Source organism: Oryzias latipes, chromosome 23 (assembly GCF_053564925.1).
Source record: "Oryzias latipes strain Hd-rR chromosome 23, Olatipes_Hd-rR_3.1".
Lineage (NCBI taxonomy): Eukaryota > Metazoa > Chordata > Actinopteri > Beloniformes > Adrianichthyidae > Oryzias > Oryzias latipes.
Window position 1 is genome coordinate 6,752,390 of NC_136259.1, and position 14,108 is coordinate 6,766,497.

Consider the following 14,108-nt stretch of genomic DNA (forward strand, 5'->3'; position numbering starts at 1 on the left):
ATTCCAACGACAAGTTTAAGTTTGAATCCAGTGGTAATGGTGTTTTTTATATAAAATTCAAGATGGCCGCCTTTTCCCGAGGTCAAAGGTCGACGAAACTCCAAAGGTGATTGTAGACTTACGCTAGGGACATGCGAGTCAAATTTCGTTAAAATCGCTCGAAAAAAAGTTCATTTTTCCATATTGTGTAAAATCGCGAAAAACTCAAAATGGCAGATTTTGGCACAAAATGGCCGCCAAACCGTAGGTCGTGTCTCCATCACGTAATGATTTCAAAACTTTCTTTGGATATACCCGACAAAGTTATCTGGGTTTCGTTAGCCGATTCTTAAAAATAAAATCAGATTTTTTTTTTTTTTGCCGAGTCAGCACTTTTTTTTGCGATCGTTTTTTGTTTACCACGGCCACATTCCTTTATCGATTTTGTCGTATGTGATATCGTTTTGTTCAGTGTGGGCCAGGGTATCGCATATTTCAGTTTCAGGCTATTCCGATAAAATATGTGCGAGCTAGCTAAAATGGCGACGGTTGCGAATTCGCCACGCGCACGCGTTTCAAAATCTACAACTTCTAATTCCAACATTTTGTCCACAATTGATTGCCATTGATGCCCAAGAAGTTTCAAAAAGATCGATGAAAATTCCTAGGACGAGTTTTCGTTTGAATACCTTACTAAAGGTGCTTTTTTTTGAAAATTCAAGATGGCCGCCTCTTCCCAAGGTCAAAGGTCAACGAAACTTCTTTGGTAGTTGTAGAATCGTGCTAGTGGCATGTATGTGCAATTTCGTTAAAATCGCTCAAACAAAAGTATCGTTTTCCCATATTGTGAAAAAACACGAAAATCGCCATTTCTCTGAGTTCGCCACAAAATGGCCGCCAAGCCGTAGGTCGTATGGCCATCCCATAATGATTTCATAACTTCTTTGGGATATTTCCAACACGCGTGTTTTGGTTTCGTACCTGTATTTCAAAATATTTTTTTTTGGCCCCATAAGCGATTTTCGGCCCATTCATTTTTTTTACGGGAACGCTCGCCGTGATGTCATCGACTTCGGGGGGTTGACGTTTTCTTTGCCGAAAATTCATTTTCAATTTATCCTAGGTGTGTGCCAATTTTGGTGAGTTTTCGGGTATGTGGCGGGGGTCAAATTTGAGCTCAAAGGCGCAGATAGAAAGCGGAATAATAATAATAATAATAATTAAAGCCGCAAGCGGCGTTGTATGGCCCGCAGACGCAACCCGCCTCCACGCCCAACTCTACGCACCACCGCTGACCTCACCGCCCTCACAGCCCGCAAATTAAAAGCTAGTCAAGGCTGGATTTGCTAATTATGCTAACAATGCTAACTATGCTAATGTGGCTTAAAGTGCTAGCATTGCGATCAGCATCATCAACTGACTCAGAAAAACACATTATCTAAAATGCTAATTATGCTAACTATGCTAGCTACGCTAATGTGGCTTAAAGTGCTAGCATTGCGATCAGCATCATCAACTGACTCAGAAAAATACATTACCTAAAATGCTAATTATGCTAACTATGCTAGCTATGCTAATGTGGCTAAAAGTGCTAGCATAGCGATCAGCATCATCAACTGACTCAGAAAAACACATTACCTTAAATGTTAATTATGCTAACTATGCTAACTATGCTAATGTGGCTAAAAGTGCTAGCATAGCAATCAGCATCTTCAACTTACTCAGAAAAACACATTACCTAAAATGCTAATTATGCTAACTATGCTAGCTATGCTAACATAGCTAAAAGTGCTAGCATAGCGATCAGCATCATCAACTGACTCAGAAAAACACATTCCTCCATTGGTGAGAGTTATATGTCATAAGTTGCTAAAAAGCCCACTTTTTCCAAAATGGCGGCTTTTCTGTTGATTTTATCTCTATAGCAACCATTTTATGTTTTGGTCCCCTCGGGAGGACGAACAGATTGACGTCAGTTTCGGACAAATCGGTAAAAGTAAACTTTTTGTCGTCCTTAGCAACAGTGGTTTTATGCTAACCACGCCCACATTCCTTATATGTCCATATCCAGTGTTTTTCAATGTATTCAGTTTCAGGCATTAATGCATGCATTCAATTTTCACTGTATTGTATTGAAATGCATGGGAGTTATAACAGTGCGCCACTTTGCTAGCTTGCCACGCGCACGCCGTTCAAAATCTACAACTTCTAATTCCAACATTTTTTACACAGTAGCTTGCCATTGATGCCCAAAAAGTTTTGAGACGATCGAAGAAAATTCCAACGACAAGTTTACGTTTGAATCTGGTGGTTAAGGTGTTTTTTATAGAAAATTCAAGATGGCCGCCTTTTCCCGAGGTCAAAGGTCGACGAAACTCCAGAGGTGATTGTAGACTTACGCTAGGGACATGCGAGTCAAATTTCGTGAAAATCGCTCCAAAAAAAGTTCATTTTTCCATATCGTGTAAAAACGCGAAAAACTCAAAATGGCAGATTTTGGCACAAAATGGCCGCCAAACCGTAGGTCGTGTGGCCATCACGTAATGATTTCAAAACTTTCTTTGGATATACCCGACAAAGTTATCTGGGTTTCGTTAGCCGATTCTTAAAAATAAAATCCGAAAATATTTTTTTTTGCCGAGTCAGCACTTTTTTTTGCGACGGTTTTTTGTTTACCACGGCCACATTCCTTTATCGATTTTGTCGTATGTGACATCGTTTTGTTCAGTGTGGGCCAGGGTATCGCATATTTTAGTTTCAGGCTATTCCGATAAAATATGTGCGAGCTAGCTAAAATGGCGACGGTTGCGAATTCGCCACGCGCACGCGTTTCAAATTCTACAACTTCTAATTCCAACATTTTGTCCACAGTAGCTTGCCATTGATGCCTGAGAAGTTTCAAAAAGATCGATAAAAATCCCTAGGACGAGTTTTCGTTTGTATACGTTACTAAAGGTGCTTTTTTATGAAAATTCAAGATGGCCGCCCCTTCCCAAGGTCAAAGGTCAACGAAACTTCTTTGGTTATTGTAGAATCAGGGTCTTGGCATGTGTGTGCAATTTCGTGACAATTGCATAAACAAAAGTGTCGTTTTCCCATATTGTCAAAAAACACGAAAATCGCCATTTCTCTGAGTTCGCCACAAAATGGCCGCCAAGCTGTAGGTCGTGTGGCCATCCCATAATGATTTCAAATCTTCTTTGGGATATCTCCAACACGCGTGTTTTGGTTTCGTAACTGTATTTCAAAATAATTTTTTTTGGCCCCATAAGCGATTTTCGGCCCATTCATTTTTTTTACGGGATCGCTCGCCGTGATGTCATCGACTTCGGGGGGGTGGCGTTTTCTTTGCCAAAAATTCATTTTCGATTTATCCCAGGTGTGTGCCAATTTTGGTGAGTTTTCGGGTATGTGGCGGGGGTCAAAATTAAGCTCAAAGACGCCGTTATAGGACAAGAAGAATAATAATAATGAAACGAAGCAGAAACAATATAGAAGTTTTTGCAGTCAGGTGGCCTATGTATTTCAATGCGGCCTGTCTTTTACTATAGGCTGGGCATGTCTTTTTGGCTTTAAACCCGTCTTTTGAGGGCTTTTTGGGGCTTTTTTGTGTTTTTGTCGTCATTTTTGCGACTACAATTTTAACGTTAGTGCGATGGTGTTGTGCGTGTGTGTGTGTATTTTTGTTGCGTTACACAATTGTCGAGTCGTTTTGTGCTTTGGGCGACTTTTGACCCCATTTTTTGGCGTTTTGACGCGTTTTTTTGACGTTTTGGACTTTTTGAGTGTTCGACCCTCGTACCAGTTACAATATGGTCCTTGCAGTCTATGACTGCTGCGGGCCATAATAATGAAACGAAGCAGAAACAATATAGAAGTTTTTGCGGTTAGGATTTCCTATGTATTTCAATGCGGCCTGTCTTTTACTATAGGCTGGGCATGTCTTTTTGGCTTTAAACCTGTCTTTTGAGGGCTTTTTGGGGCTTTTTTGTGTTTTTGTCGTCATTTTTGCGACTACAATTTTTACGTTTTTGCGTTGGTGTTGTGCGTGTGTGTGTGTATTTTTGTTGCGTTACACAATTGTCGTGTCGTTGTGTGCTTTGGGCGACCTTTGACCCCATTTTTTGGCGTTTTGACGCGTTTTTTTGACGTTTTGGACCTTTTTGAGTGTTCGACCCTCGTACCAGTTACAATATGGTCCTTGCACTCTGTGAGTGCTGCGGGCCATAATTATGGGAACTCTACTGTAAATGTTATTTTTTTTACAATCAGAGTGTGCAGGTGGTGGTGACTCCGCCCCTCCCACATACTTAAAACTTAGAAGAGACAGTTGTTACGGATAAGTGAGACCAATATCCTACTATTAAACTTTTTTTTCCACTACTTACACATGTTGAATAAAAACATTTTAAAATACACCCTTTTAACCCTTGTGCTATCTTAGATGACCCCACCCTTACATTGTCATGGTATTCCTACCATGACAAATGAGGATAAAGGTGGAAAGATTTCATGTAATCCATGGACACCAGTGAAGATCACAAATCATTGAAGAAAAAAGGTTCAGAGCACTGTCTAGTGGGTCTAGATGACCTAAAGTGCCTAGGAAAGCACAAGGGTTAATGTCAAATGTTTTCAAATTGAATAATCCTGTATATAGTCCAAGTCCTAATTTGCTAACCTGTTGTTGGTTGGAGTTATGTGAAGGTCGGCCATATTCAGTTTATGTTTTGTATTTTCTGTAGTGTTTACCCTCTAAACCAGGACTAAGGTCAAACAAACAGATTTCTAAAAGATTTGACTTCCACTAGAGTCGTTTTCCTGATTGTGTTCCCAATTTGAGCAGTCTGTGCAGGTCCCAGACCTCCAAATTACCACAGCAGCTCTTAGTTTTTTGTGTTTTTATTATGTCCTGTTTGATGAAAAGTTACTTTTTGTTTCATTTGAAATGAAAAAAACAAAACTGCTCCGCTTTAATGGACTGGTATTGAAGGCTCCCTTGTTACTGCAGAGACCAAACCATTGATCAGGTGAGATCGATGAGCAGCTCTGATGCATTTGGAAAAAAAAAAACTGACTGACAGCTTGCCTCCCAGACTTTGAAAGCTCCACATTGATGTTTTAGCCAAACTAATCGTTGGGTTTGCCTTTAATGTCCTAAATGTTGAGACTTTATGTTGTGAGAATGATCTAACATAAAATGGAGTTTTGACTCCATTAATTGTATAATAAAAGCAGAAGACACTATTCGGAAACCTTCTTCCTTAACCCTTTAAAACGGAAGCTATCCCCGGAGACAGGAAATGATTCACAAAATTAACGTAACTTCTATACATTTTAAAGCTGTGGAAAGCAACTTTGCACCTGTGTGCAATACGTAAGTAACTATTGAAAGTTGGCACAAAGTTTCTTCAGCTTTGAGATCAGTATTTGTAACCCTTGCGCAATCCTAGGCACTTTAGCATTGGGAGTGGGGTCATCTAGACCCACTAGACAGTGCTCTGAACCTTTTTTCTTTAATGATTTGATCATCACTGGTGTCCATGGATTACATGAAATCTTTCCGCCTTTATCCACCTTTATCATGGTAGGGAGAACACGTCAATGTAAGGGTGGGGTCATCTAAGATAGCACAAGGGTTAAGTCAATAGCGTAAACACTTCCATACAGGAAAATGTTACATATCAGGGCAAAGCTGCTATTCTCAGGTTCAGAATCTGTTGGAATGATATCAATGGTGTAAACAGTTGAAGAGTTAAGCTACATTTGATGCCCACGATATACCCCACAGTGTTCCCCGTCTTCTTCGTTGTCTTCTACTGTTTACTAGCACATGTCTGCCACCTGCAGTTGGAAGAGGCTTGGTGTGAAACTTCAAATCTATCAAAGCTCTGTTCCAATATGTGAAAGACTTGTACATAGCACCCGATTTAAAAAAAATGTCTGTAGACGCACGTGAATGCAGGAGTTTTGTACACAGTAGCCCAAAATGCACATTTACCTGCATTTACATGGACCTTTCATTGGAAGTGGTAGCTTGAACGCGCTTTGGCGAGAGCCATGTGAATGTAGGTCAACAGTCATTCAAACAATGTCAACATTGGAACCGCAAGTTTGGTGTTAAAGATCTAATTGCCTGTAGGAAAGCACATATCTCTACCATTTTGGAGATTTAGCCAAAAATAACTATCTAAAAAATCTATGTATCTGAAAATCTTTAGATAACATTAGAAGGTTAAATATATTATTTTTATTCTCTGCCAATTGAGACGTGTAGCATCTGTCAGCATTGTTCTATGTTCTTCAGACTTAGTGAATTCCCACAGAGAATGACGACATTTAATTTTGAAGTTGGACATGGGTTTGCGTACCACGTTCAACATCTTCAACATTTACAGTTTTATTTCTACCAAAACCATAAAAGTCCGGGGTTGTCTCAAAATGATTAGTCATCTTGAAATCTTCAGTCGCTGTCAAAGTTGATGGAATGGCAACGCCAGGAGCTTAAGGGTTTATGATCTTGTCAAATGTCGTTCTCAGCCATTCGCCTGGCTTTGAATGACAAAGAAATCCTTAAATCCAGAGGATTTTTTACCCCGGTAATGAGTCTGATGCAGGTGAGTAGTTCTTTGTTTTTGCAGCAGACGAGGAGCTTCCTGTGTTTTTGGTGTAATGAATGTGATTATCAGAGCTGGCATCATGAGTCAAGAACACCATACAGCTTAGGAGCAAATATCATTAATAAGGCATTTGAAAACCACGTTTCATACACAGAGGCACTTCAAAGTATTTTAGAGAGAGGCAAAAGCTGTAAATCATACAAGAAAATTAAAATATATCTTTTTAAAAAAGCCAAAAATAAAAAATTGTATGAAGTAAAACTGTGTGAGAGTATCATTTAAAAGGAAGGCACCAGAAAAGTGTAAAGTTTGGACCTAAATATAGATACAGTTGAGTTCATCAGAACGTTGGTTCCATCTGTGAGCAGAGTAACCGCTACAATCTGTTTGGTTTCGACTTAGCTTCTACCAGCTGCTTCCTGCAGATCTCAGAGTTCTACTGGCTTTCAGGACCACGAGTCCACATGACACTTAGGGGTCCCAGACCCTTAAGTGATTTAGAAAGTAGCAGCAGTGATTCAAAATCTATCCTTTATGCAACTAGTCCAAAATTGGCTCATCCGTGCTCCTGTACCTGGCCGTGTACCTCGTCTCTGGCTCGCCTCTACTATTGCTCCTACACCTGGCAGTGGATCCTGTCTCCGGCTCGTCTCGAGCCCCCGACTTTCCCCCCAACTCCATCTGGGTGAAGCTCGTCTGTTGGACTTTAAATAAGTAGTTGTATAGTTAGATAAGTTAGTTCTTCCCTATGAGTTCTGGTAAATCGCCTGTTCGTCCTGGGGGAGGATCTCTCCTTCATGTGGACACCCCTGAGGTTTCTGCCTTTTTTCCGGAATCAGTTTTTTTTAGGAGTTTTTCCTTACCGCAAAGGAAGGTCTAAGGGCAGGGATGCTAGTTTAGTTTAGTCTGTTTAGTTAGTTCAATTTAGTGTTTTCCTATTGAATTCTGTGTATTCATGATCCTTTTGATTTTATGTTTTACTTTTTCAATTACTGATACGAAGCCCATCGAGACGACTGTTGTTGTGAATTTGGGCTACACAAATAAAATTGAATTGTAAATTCAATTGAATTTTATGCCGAACAATTGCTACTCTGGTTTTTTTCCATGTGTTCAACATGTCTCTGAAGAAATACATTCTCGTCCTCCAGATGAAGATTGAACTAGTCCATTAGTAAGTCTTCTACTCACGAAAAGGGGGATTTATTTTAGAAACTAAAAGCTTCTGTAGACAAGTACTTTCTAAAAGATGAGTTATCCAGAAAAAAGACCCAAAGATACAAGAAGAAGAGAGCACAAGACTGCATTAATGATGGGATGTTTGTGTTTCTTAACTTATACAAAGAGTTCTCTGGTTTTATTTTGGTTCTTTATCAAAGTATATTTACGTATGACCAATTTTCATCCGTGCAATATGCGCAAAATGTACTTGGAAGCTGTGTGACACGGCCTGAAGACAAAGATGATGTTGAGATCATCTCAATGTCCACCGAATAAATACTACGATAAACATCTATAATAATTATTTTTTTTAAAATACAGTCAACTACTTTTAGGATTTCAACCATCACAGGTTACAAAACAACGTCCACGATTAAAAAGGGACCACTGTATTTGCAGGTGGAGCCGTCTGACTGAAAAACTAACCGCTATAAAGCTGAGATTTGAGGCGGCGCTGCAGCCTTGAAGAACAGGTCTATATGACCTGAGGCCTTCATGCCTCTGGCGCATTAAAACTCCAACAGCAGCCATCATGGCTCTGCAGATGCACACCTACAGGCCACGTGCTAAGACCCTATATTTCTGATCTCCGTTGAAAAAGGGGGAAGCGTCAAAGACCGTCTTTTATTTAGCTGAAAAGAAGGGAGCGATTGTCGCTGGTTAAATAAGGTTTCTGTGCACACAGCACAAACTCAAGCTTTTTTCCCACTTCCAACCCCAGCAGTCGTACAGAAAAATATCAGTGAGCGCAAAACAAAGTTTATTTATGTACAAAAAAGGCTTTTTACCTATATGAAGGTTTGTGTCATCCGCTTAGTTCGGTTTCAGAGCTGTGACAAAGACTGTTTGCACAGCTCCTTTCTGTGTTTGGAGGGGGAAGAAAAACAAATCTTACAATAAACCCATGTGTGAATTCAGCAGGCAATTCTCTGGAGAGACGAGCAAGCAGGAAAGCTGGTGACTGCAGCTACTTTTGTAATCTTTTCTGGCTTCTCTTTTGTTGCTGTCGAATGGATCAGAGGTTTCTACCCAGCTGGGCACAAGTGGGTAAAAGCAAAGAAGTGAAGAGGAAACAAAAGAATTCAAAAGTAATTACTTATCTTAGTCCCGGACACAGTTAGACTCGTGTATTTCCTTTTTCAATTTTTGTTATTGTATCGATCGAAACTAGAAATATTTAATTTGACACCATCAAAAAGTGTTCTGCAGAATTTGTCAAAGATGGAAAGCCGGTGTTCCCTTGGGGTCTCACTGTTTTATGGATTTTTTTGTTTGGTTTTTCAGGTCATTGTGTTCTGTGCCCTGATTGGCTGTAGGCCACTGTCAATAACTCTTGTCTGTGCTGTGTCTCTTCTCAGTTCTACATCTATCTTCAATCTCGATCAGATCTTTGTTCTCATTATAGAATATTTTATGGAATGCATTTTTAGAACGTGATCCCGCGGTAAACGACCACTGCCTTCGAAGATTTTGGATTAGCTGCTAAACTGTTTGTTAATGTTTGCTAGCTAAAAATCCTTAGTGGCTCTAAAACTAAAAAGTAGATTGTAAAAGGAAACAAGAAGCACTGTTCATTTGAAATGGTTTGGACTTTTTTTTGTTTGTACCAATGATAATTGTAATAAAAAAACATTCAAATTAAAAGTTTTGTCCCGTAAAGCTTGTTTTGACTTCTGATTAGCGTTTGACCTAGCCTAACAATCGCCTTTAGAGCAACAGAATCCAATAGACTAGTTTGAAAAATTTCATTAGGACTTTAAACTTACAAAGAAAGTTTCAGTGCTTCATTATTTTGATTCCATTAATTTAACAATTGTTACTCTCTTTTTTATTATTCCTTGGACTCTTTCGTCTTCCATTTTTTTTGCATTGTTATTTAAACAAATATTTATCTTTATTACATTTTTGACATACGAAAGCCAATTTGTACGGTGGCCCTGAAGCGCAAATCACATCTATGCAATTCATTAGCGATTCGTGCATCAGTTACGTCATTTTAACATGACATGTGTAAAGTATACACGATATGGAAGTTATACATAGGTGGTACAAAAGTGGGACAGACATAGGTAAACCGGTTGTAAACGCCAGAAATTTGTGTACGCATCTTGCAAGATTAATTCACAATTACGTAAGATTTACATAATATTAACAGCTCAAAACCGAATTCATGTTAAGACCAGTCAGTCGAAACCCTTGATGGACATCTGCCCACATCGACAAATGAAGAATTACAAATATTACATGCATATATCACGAAAGACTGAAACTTCATAAGTGGAAAATGTACAAAATGTACGTGGTGGCTGTGTGACACACGACCTTAACCCCTTAACTGCCTGCTCAACCAAACAGAAGAGCTGATTTAGAAAACGTACTTTTAAAAACATTTACTGTGTATATTGCTCCCCCAAAGCGATAGGCAGCAGAAAATAGTTTTTTTTTTACATTGATTTTGTCTTGGTTGGGTTTTTAAAAGGCCAAAAAAGGGAATTTTCGAGTCCATCAGAGCTGTGGTTCATTAACTGAATAAAATAACACATTCAGAAATTAATGTTTGACATGACCTTAAATTTGTATCCACTCCTGTGGCTTGCAAACAGAGTCAATCTAATAAAATGAGCTTTACATTCAACATTCTTTAGTGTGGGATCAGAGGCAGCATTTAAAATCCTGAAAAAACAATAGATGGTGCGACATTAGGTGGATATGCCTATATTTAATTCCCTTCTTAATAAAAATACTTGAACAGTTAAATAAACCTGGAAATTTCAGATCCCTTGATTGTGATGTTTAATTAAAAAACAAATTTAATTTGCCTCAATTTACACAAATTTCTCCTTAAGCATCTGTGGACCAGCAGGGAGTTGAAGCCGGCAGAAATTTCCCTGCGGCACATGTGGTTTCAGAGGCCGCAGAGGAGTCGCTGATGTGAACTGCGTTTCCTCACAAGGGAGCCGTGTTCTTCACAGAGCATTTAATTATCCCGCCGCCAAAACTGGAACCGGGCTGGCGCTAAATAATCAGCACAACAGTCGTCTGTTGATGAAACCGCGCTGCTTGACTGAGGGACCTTGAACAATCGCAAATGTTTGCTTTTGGAAAGCGAGCACGGGTGGTGTGGGTGGGGGCTTTACCTGTCAGCACTCGTCATAACTGTCGGTGTTGGCTTTAGTTTGATAACAGTCATTGTTTTGGCTGTGACTTTCCAGCAAATTGCAGCGTCTTTTTAGAATAAACGACTCAAATCTTTCGCAGAGATCGCTGCAGAAATGTATATTTAACTCTTGTGTTATCCTAGGCACTTTAACGTTGGGAGTTGGGTCATCTAGACCCACTAGACAGTGCGCTGAACCTTTTTTCTTCAATGATTTGTGATCTTCACTGGTGTCCATGGATTACATGAAATCTTTCCACCTTTATCCACCTTTGTCATGGTAGGAAGAACATGTCAAAGTAAGGGTGGGGTCATAGGATAGCACAAGGGTTAATTCCAAACATTCACAAACAGGTCTATGTAGCATTAATAATGAAGTCCCGATCCAATCACGTGATCGTAAATTAGGCCTGATCATGTAGTTTCAGACTCCATCATAATCAGACGCTGCATCAAAATCAAGGATCGAATCTTTTTTTTATTGTTATTTTGATCAGCGCTGTACATTTTCTGAAATATTATTACAGACCCTTCTAGAAGTCTGCATATCCAGAATGTACCAGGGCATTTGATCGGGATAAGTTTGACGAGTTCGGTTAAGTTGGCGAGATTTCCCCATAATGAAACTTCCGGGATGATAGAATTATTTTAAAAAACATTTAAAACTGATAGCATATGTTTCTTTTGTTTTCATCCCCACTCAAACAACAACCCACAAAGATATTTGGAAAGAAAAATAATCTGTTGTTTTATTTTATTTTATTTGATGAGAATTGCTCTTTCCATGCTGCTGACAGTCAGCAGAGAGAAAGCTGCTAAGGGAGCGTCTACAAAGTGCAAGTTTCATAAAAAAGTGGTTTAAAAATAAAATAAAAATAACGTCTCACAAACAACCACAACTAAGAAATAGATTCCGAGCAAGTCATGAATACTCATCATCACGTGCAGGGAAGGATTTTAGAAGAACATTTTTAGGAATTTTTAATGTAGATTTGAATCACATTTGTTCAAAACAGTCACCTGTTTTTTTAATTGATTGTTACACTATTTTTACTTGATTGTTAAAGTTAGTTCACAGGAGCACTCTAAGTGAAAAATAAGAAAAGAAGGTTAATAAAATTGATATTTTTATTACATTTGTTCATTTATTAATGTGTTTTGAAAGTGTCACATTGGGATTCTATAGTGGTGGATACTCATACTGATACTCAGGGCCATCGGGACATCCCTGAAAGAATATAAATACTTTTTTTAGCTGTAACACAATAATTAAAATGTCTTGGTTTGGAGGAAGGACGCTTGAAAGGTTTAGTTTGATTCGGAACACAAAATGGTTCAAAAGTAAATGTTTGAGACCTGTAATACTCTGACTAGCGTGAACTCTTTTTTTTTTTTTTACAACACTTTAATATACAAGCACTAAACATTTGTAGTTTATAGCATTCATAGGTGATGATGTATAATTACCCAATGTGGGGAGGCAGGGCGAGGTATCAATTTAAAGTTGCCTGCGGCAAATTTAGAGGAGCACACAGCCGCAGAGAAACTCAAGGTGTTTGTCTCGCTCTGCAATCTCTCCGGGGAGGGAGGAAGCTGGAGTAGCTCTGCAGGGAGCAAAGAGGCAAAACCAAGGGAAGTTTCAAACAGAAACCTGCAAGAATAGATGTTTTATCTCCACGCTGCATTCCTGTGTCTGCTCTCTTGTGCTCTGCTGCTTATAGGGGGATTTTTTCTTTCTTTTCCAGCTTGAAGCTTCAAATACTTCTGGATGTTTTTAATAGTAAGATGAGTGAAGTTTAATTTTTTTTGATTGGCGCTGTCCTCATAGGATTTTTGCCTCTGCTTTACAGGGAGCTGACTGCGGGTTTTGGAAAGCTTTTGATCCTAAACAGGGGAGCAAGACAAAAGGAGATCAGAGCAATGCAGTTGTGCATGTGATTGGGTTGGCATTTTTCTGCAATGAGCTCTGAATGGTTCTGCAGCAATGTAAAGGGATGTAAAGGTAAAGAGTTCACACAAAAATTTAAAAAAAGCTCCAAAAAACAAAAGGGGAAGAAGACTAAAGGACATTAGCTGCAAACGCTTGCAAACAAGCGCAATAAAGTGCATTTAAAACTTAATGTTTATCTAATAAATAAATCCATAGATGGGAAGAATAAGAAATAAAATTAAATTAAAAAACGTTTTTTTGGTGTCGTGCAAGTTAACTAGAGCAAAATTTATAGCTAGCGTTTTCTTTGCTGTTTTCGCCTACAGAAATTTTTTTTTCTTTTTTTTAAACAAATGATAAAATTAGAATATGATCAAAGGTCATAAACTTATAGTGTTAAAATAAAATTATATTCTTTAAGATGGGCCAAAGAAGGCAGTTTTATGGATCAACTGGTGAAAATGGCCCATCTGTTCAAAAATAGTAGGAACTTTAAAAAAATGATTTAGTCTTTTTAGATGTTTTTGGTAAAATTATTATCATTTTTATTTACCCATAGTGTGGCAGAAGGAATTGACCCTGTAGCCTGAGTGTGGGAGGGGCTGAGTCACTGACTGCAGCTGTGACTTATGGAGAAAAGAACATCTGCATTTCACATTGGAGTTTTTAAAATTCTCCAATACTTTTATAAACACACAGTAATCTTAACGTCCCACTCTAATCACCTTTAGTCTATTTTAAAAGCGTTCCCAGTGGTCTTTAAAGTCAGATTATGCTGTTCTTAGTGTTGTTTTCTAGGACATAGATTCTGCAGAGTGGCAGTAGCTCATTTGAAATTTCCCCCTGAGTTGTGGGCGGGACAGTTGGCGTGGAGTAAGTCCACCTCCACTTCCCATCATCCCTCTGTTTAAACGCTCTCCCGGTAGCTTACAGCCCCACAACAACCCCAACCTAACATTAGCTGTGCAACTTAAATGGCAAACAATACTGGAGCTCTCCAGCCATACAATTTTGATCAGATGCTAGCACTGATGAGGAAAACATAGAAGTGTACTGATCTATTTGTCTACAAGTGGATACATGGGAATGGAGTGGAGCAGGTGACTTATGGCCTGCCAATTGTAGCACCTACGTAACAACTAGGTGCTTTTTAAACAGCATTTTTTCGTCTGCTCCTGATTTACAACTTGAATTAACCCTT

General features: G+C 38.9%; 1 long non-coding RNA gene across 1 annotated transcript in view; it reads right to left on the reverse strand.

Annotated features, from left to right (window-relative positions):
• LOC144989309 (uncharacterized) overlaps window positions 1-14,108 on the reverse strand; it is a 150,894-nt gene that overhangs the window by 86,078 nt on the left and 50,708 nt on the right. The gene's annotated exons all lie outside the window — the stretch shown is intronic.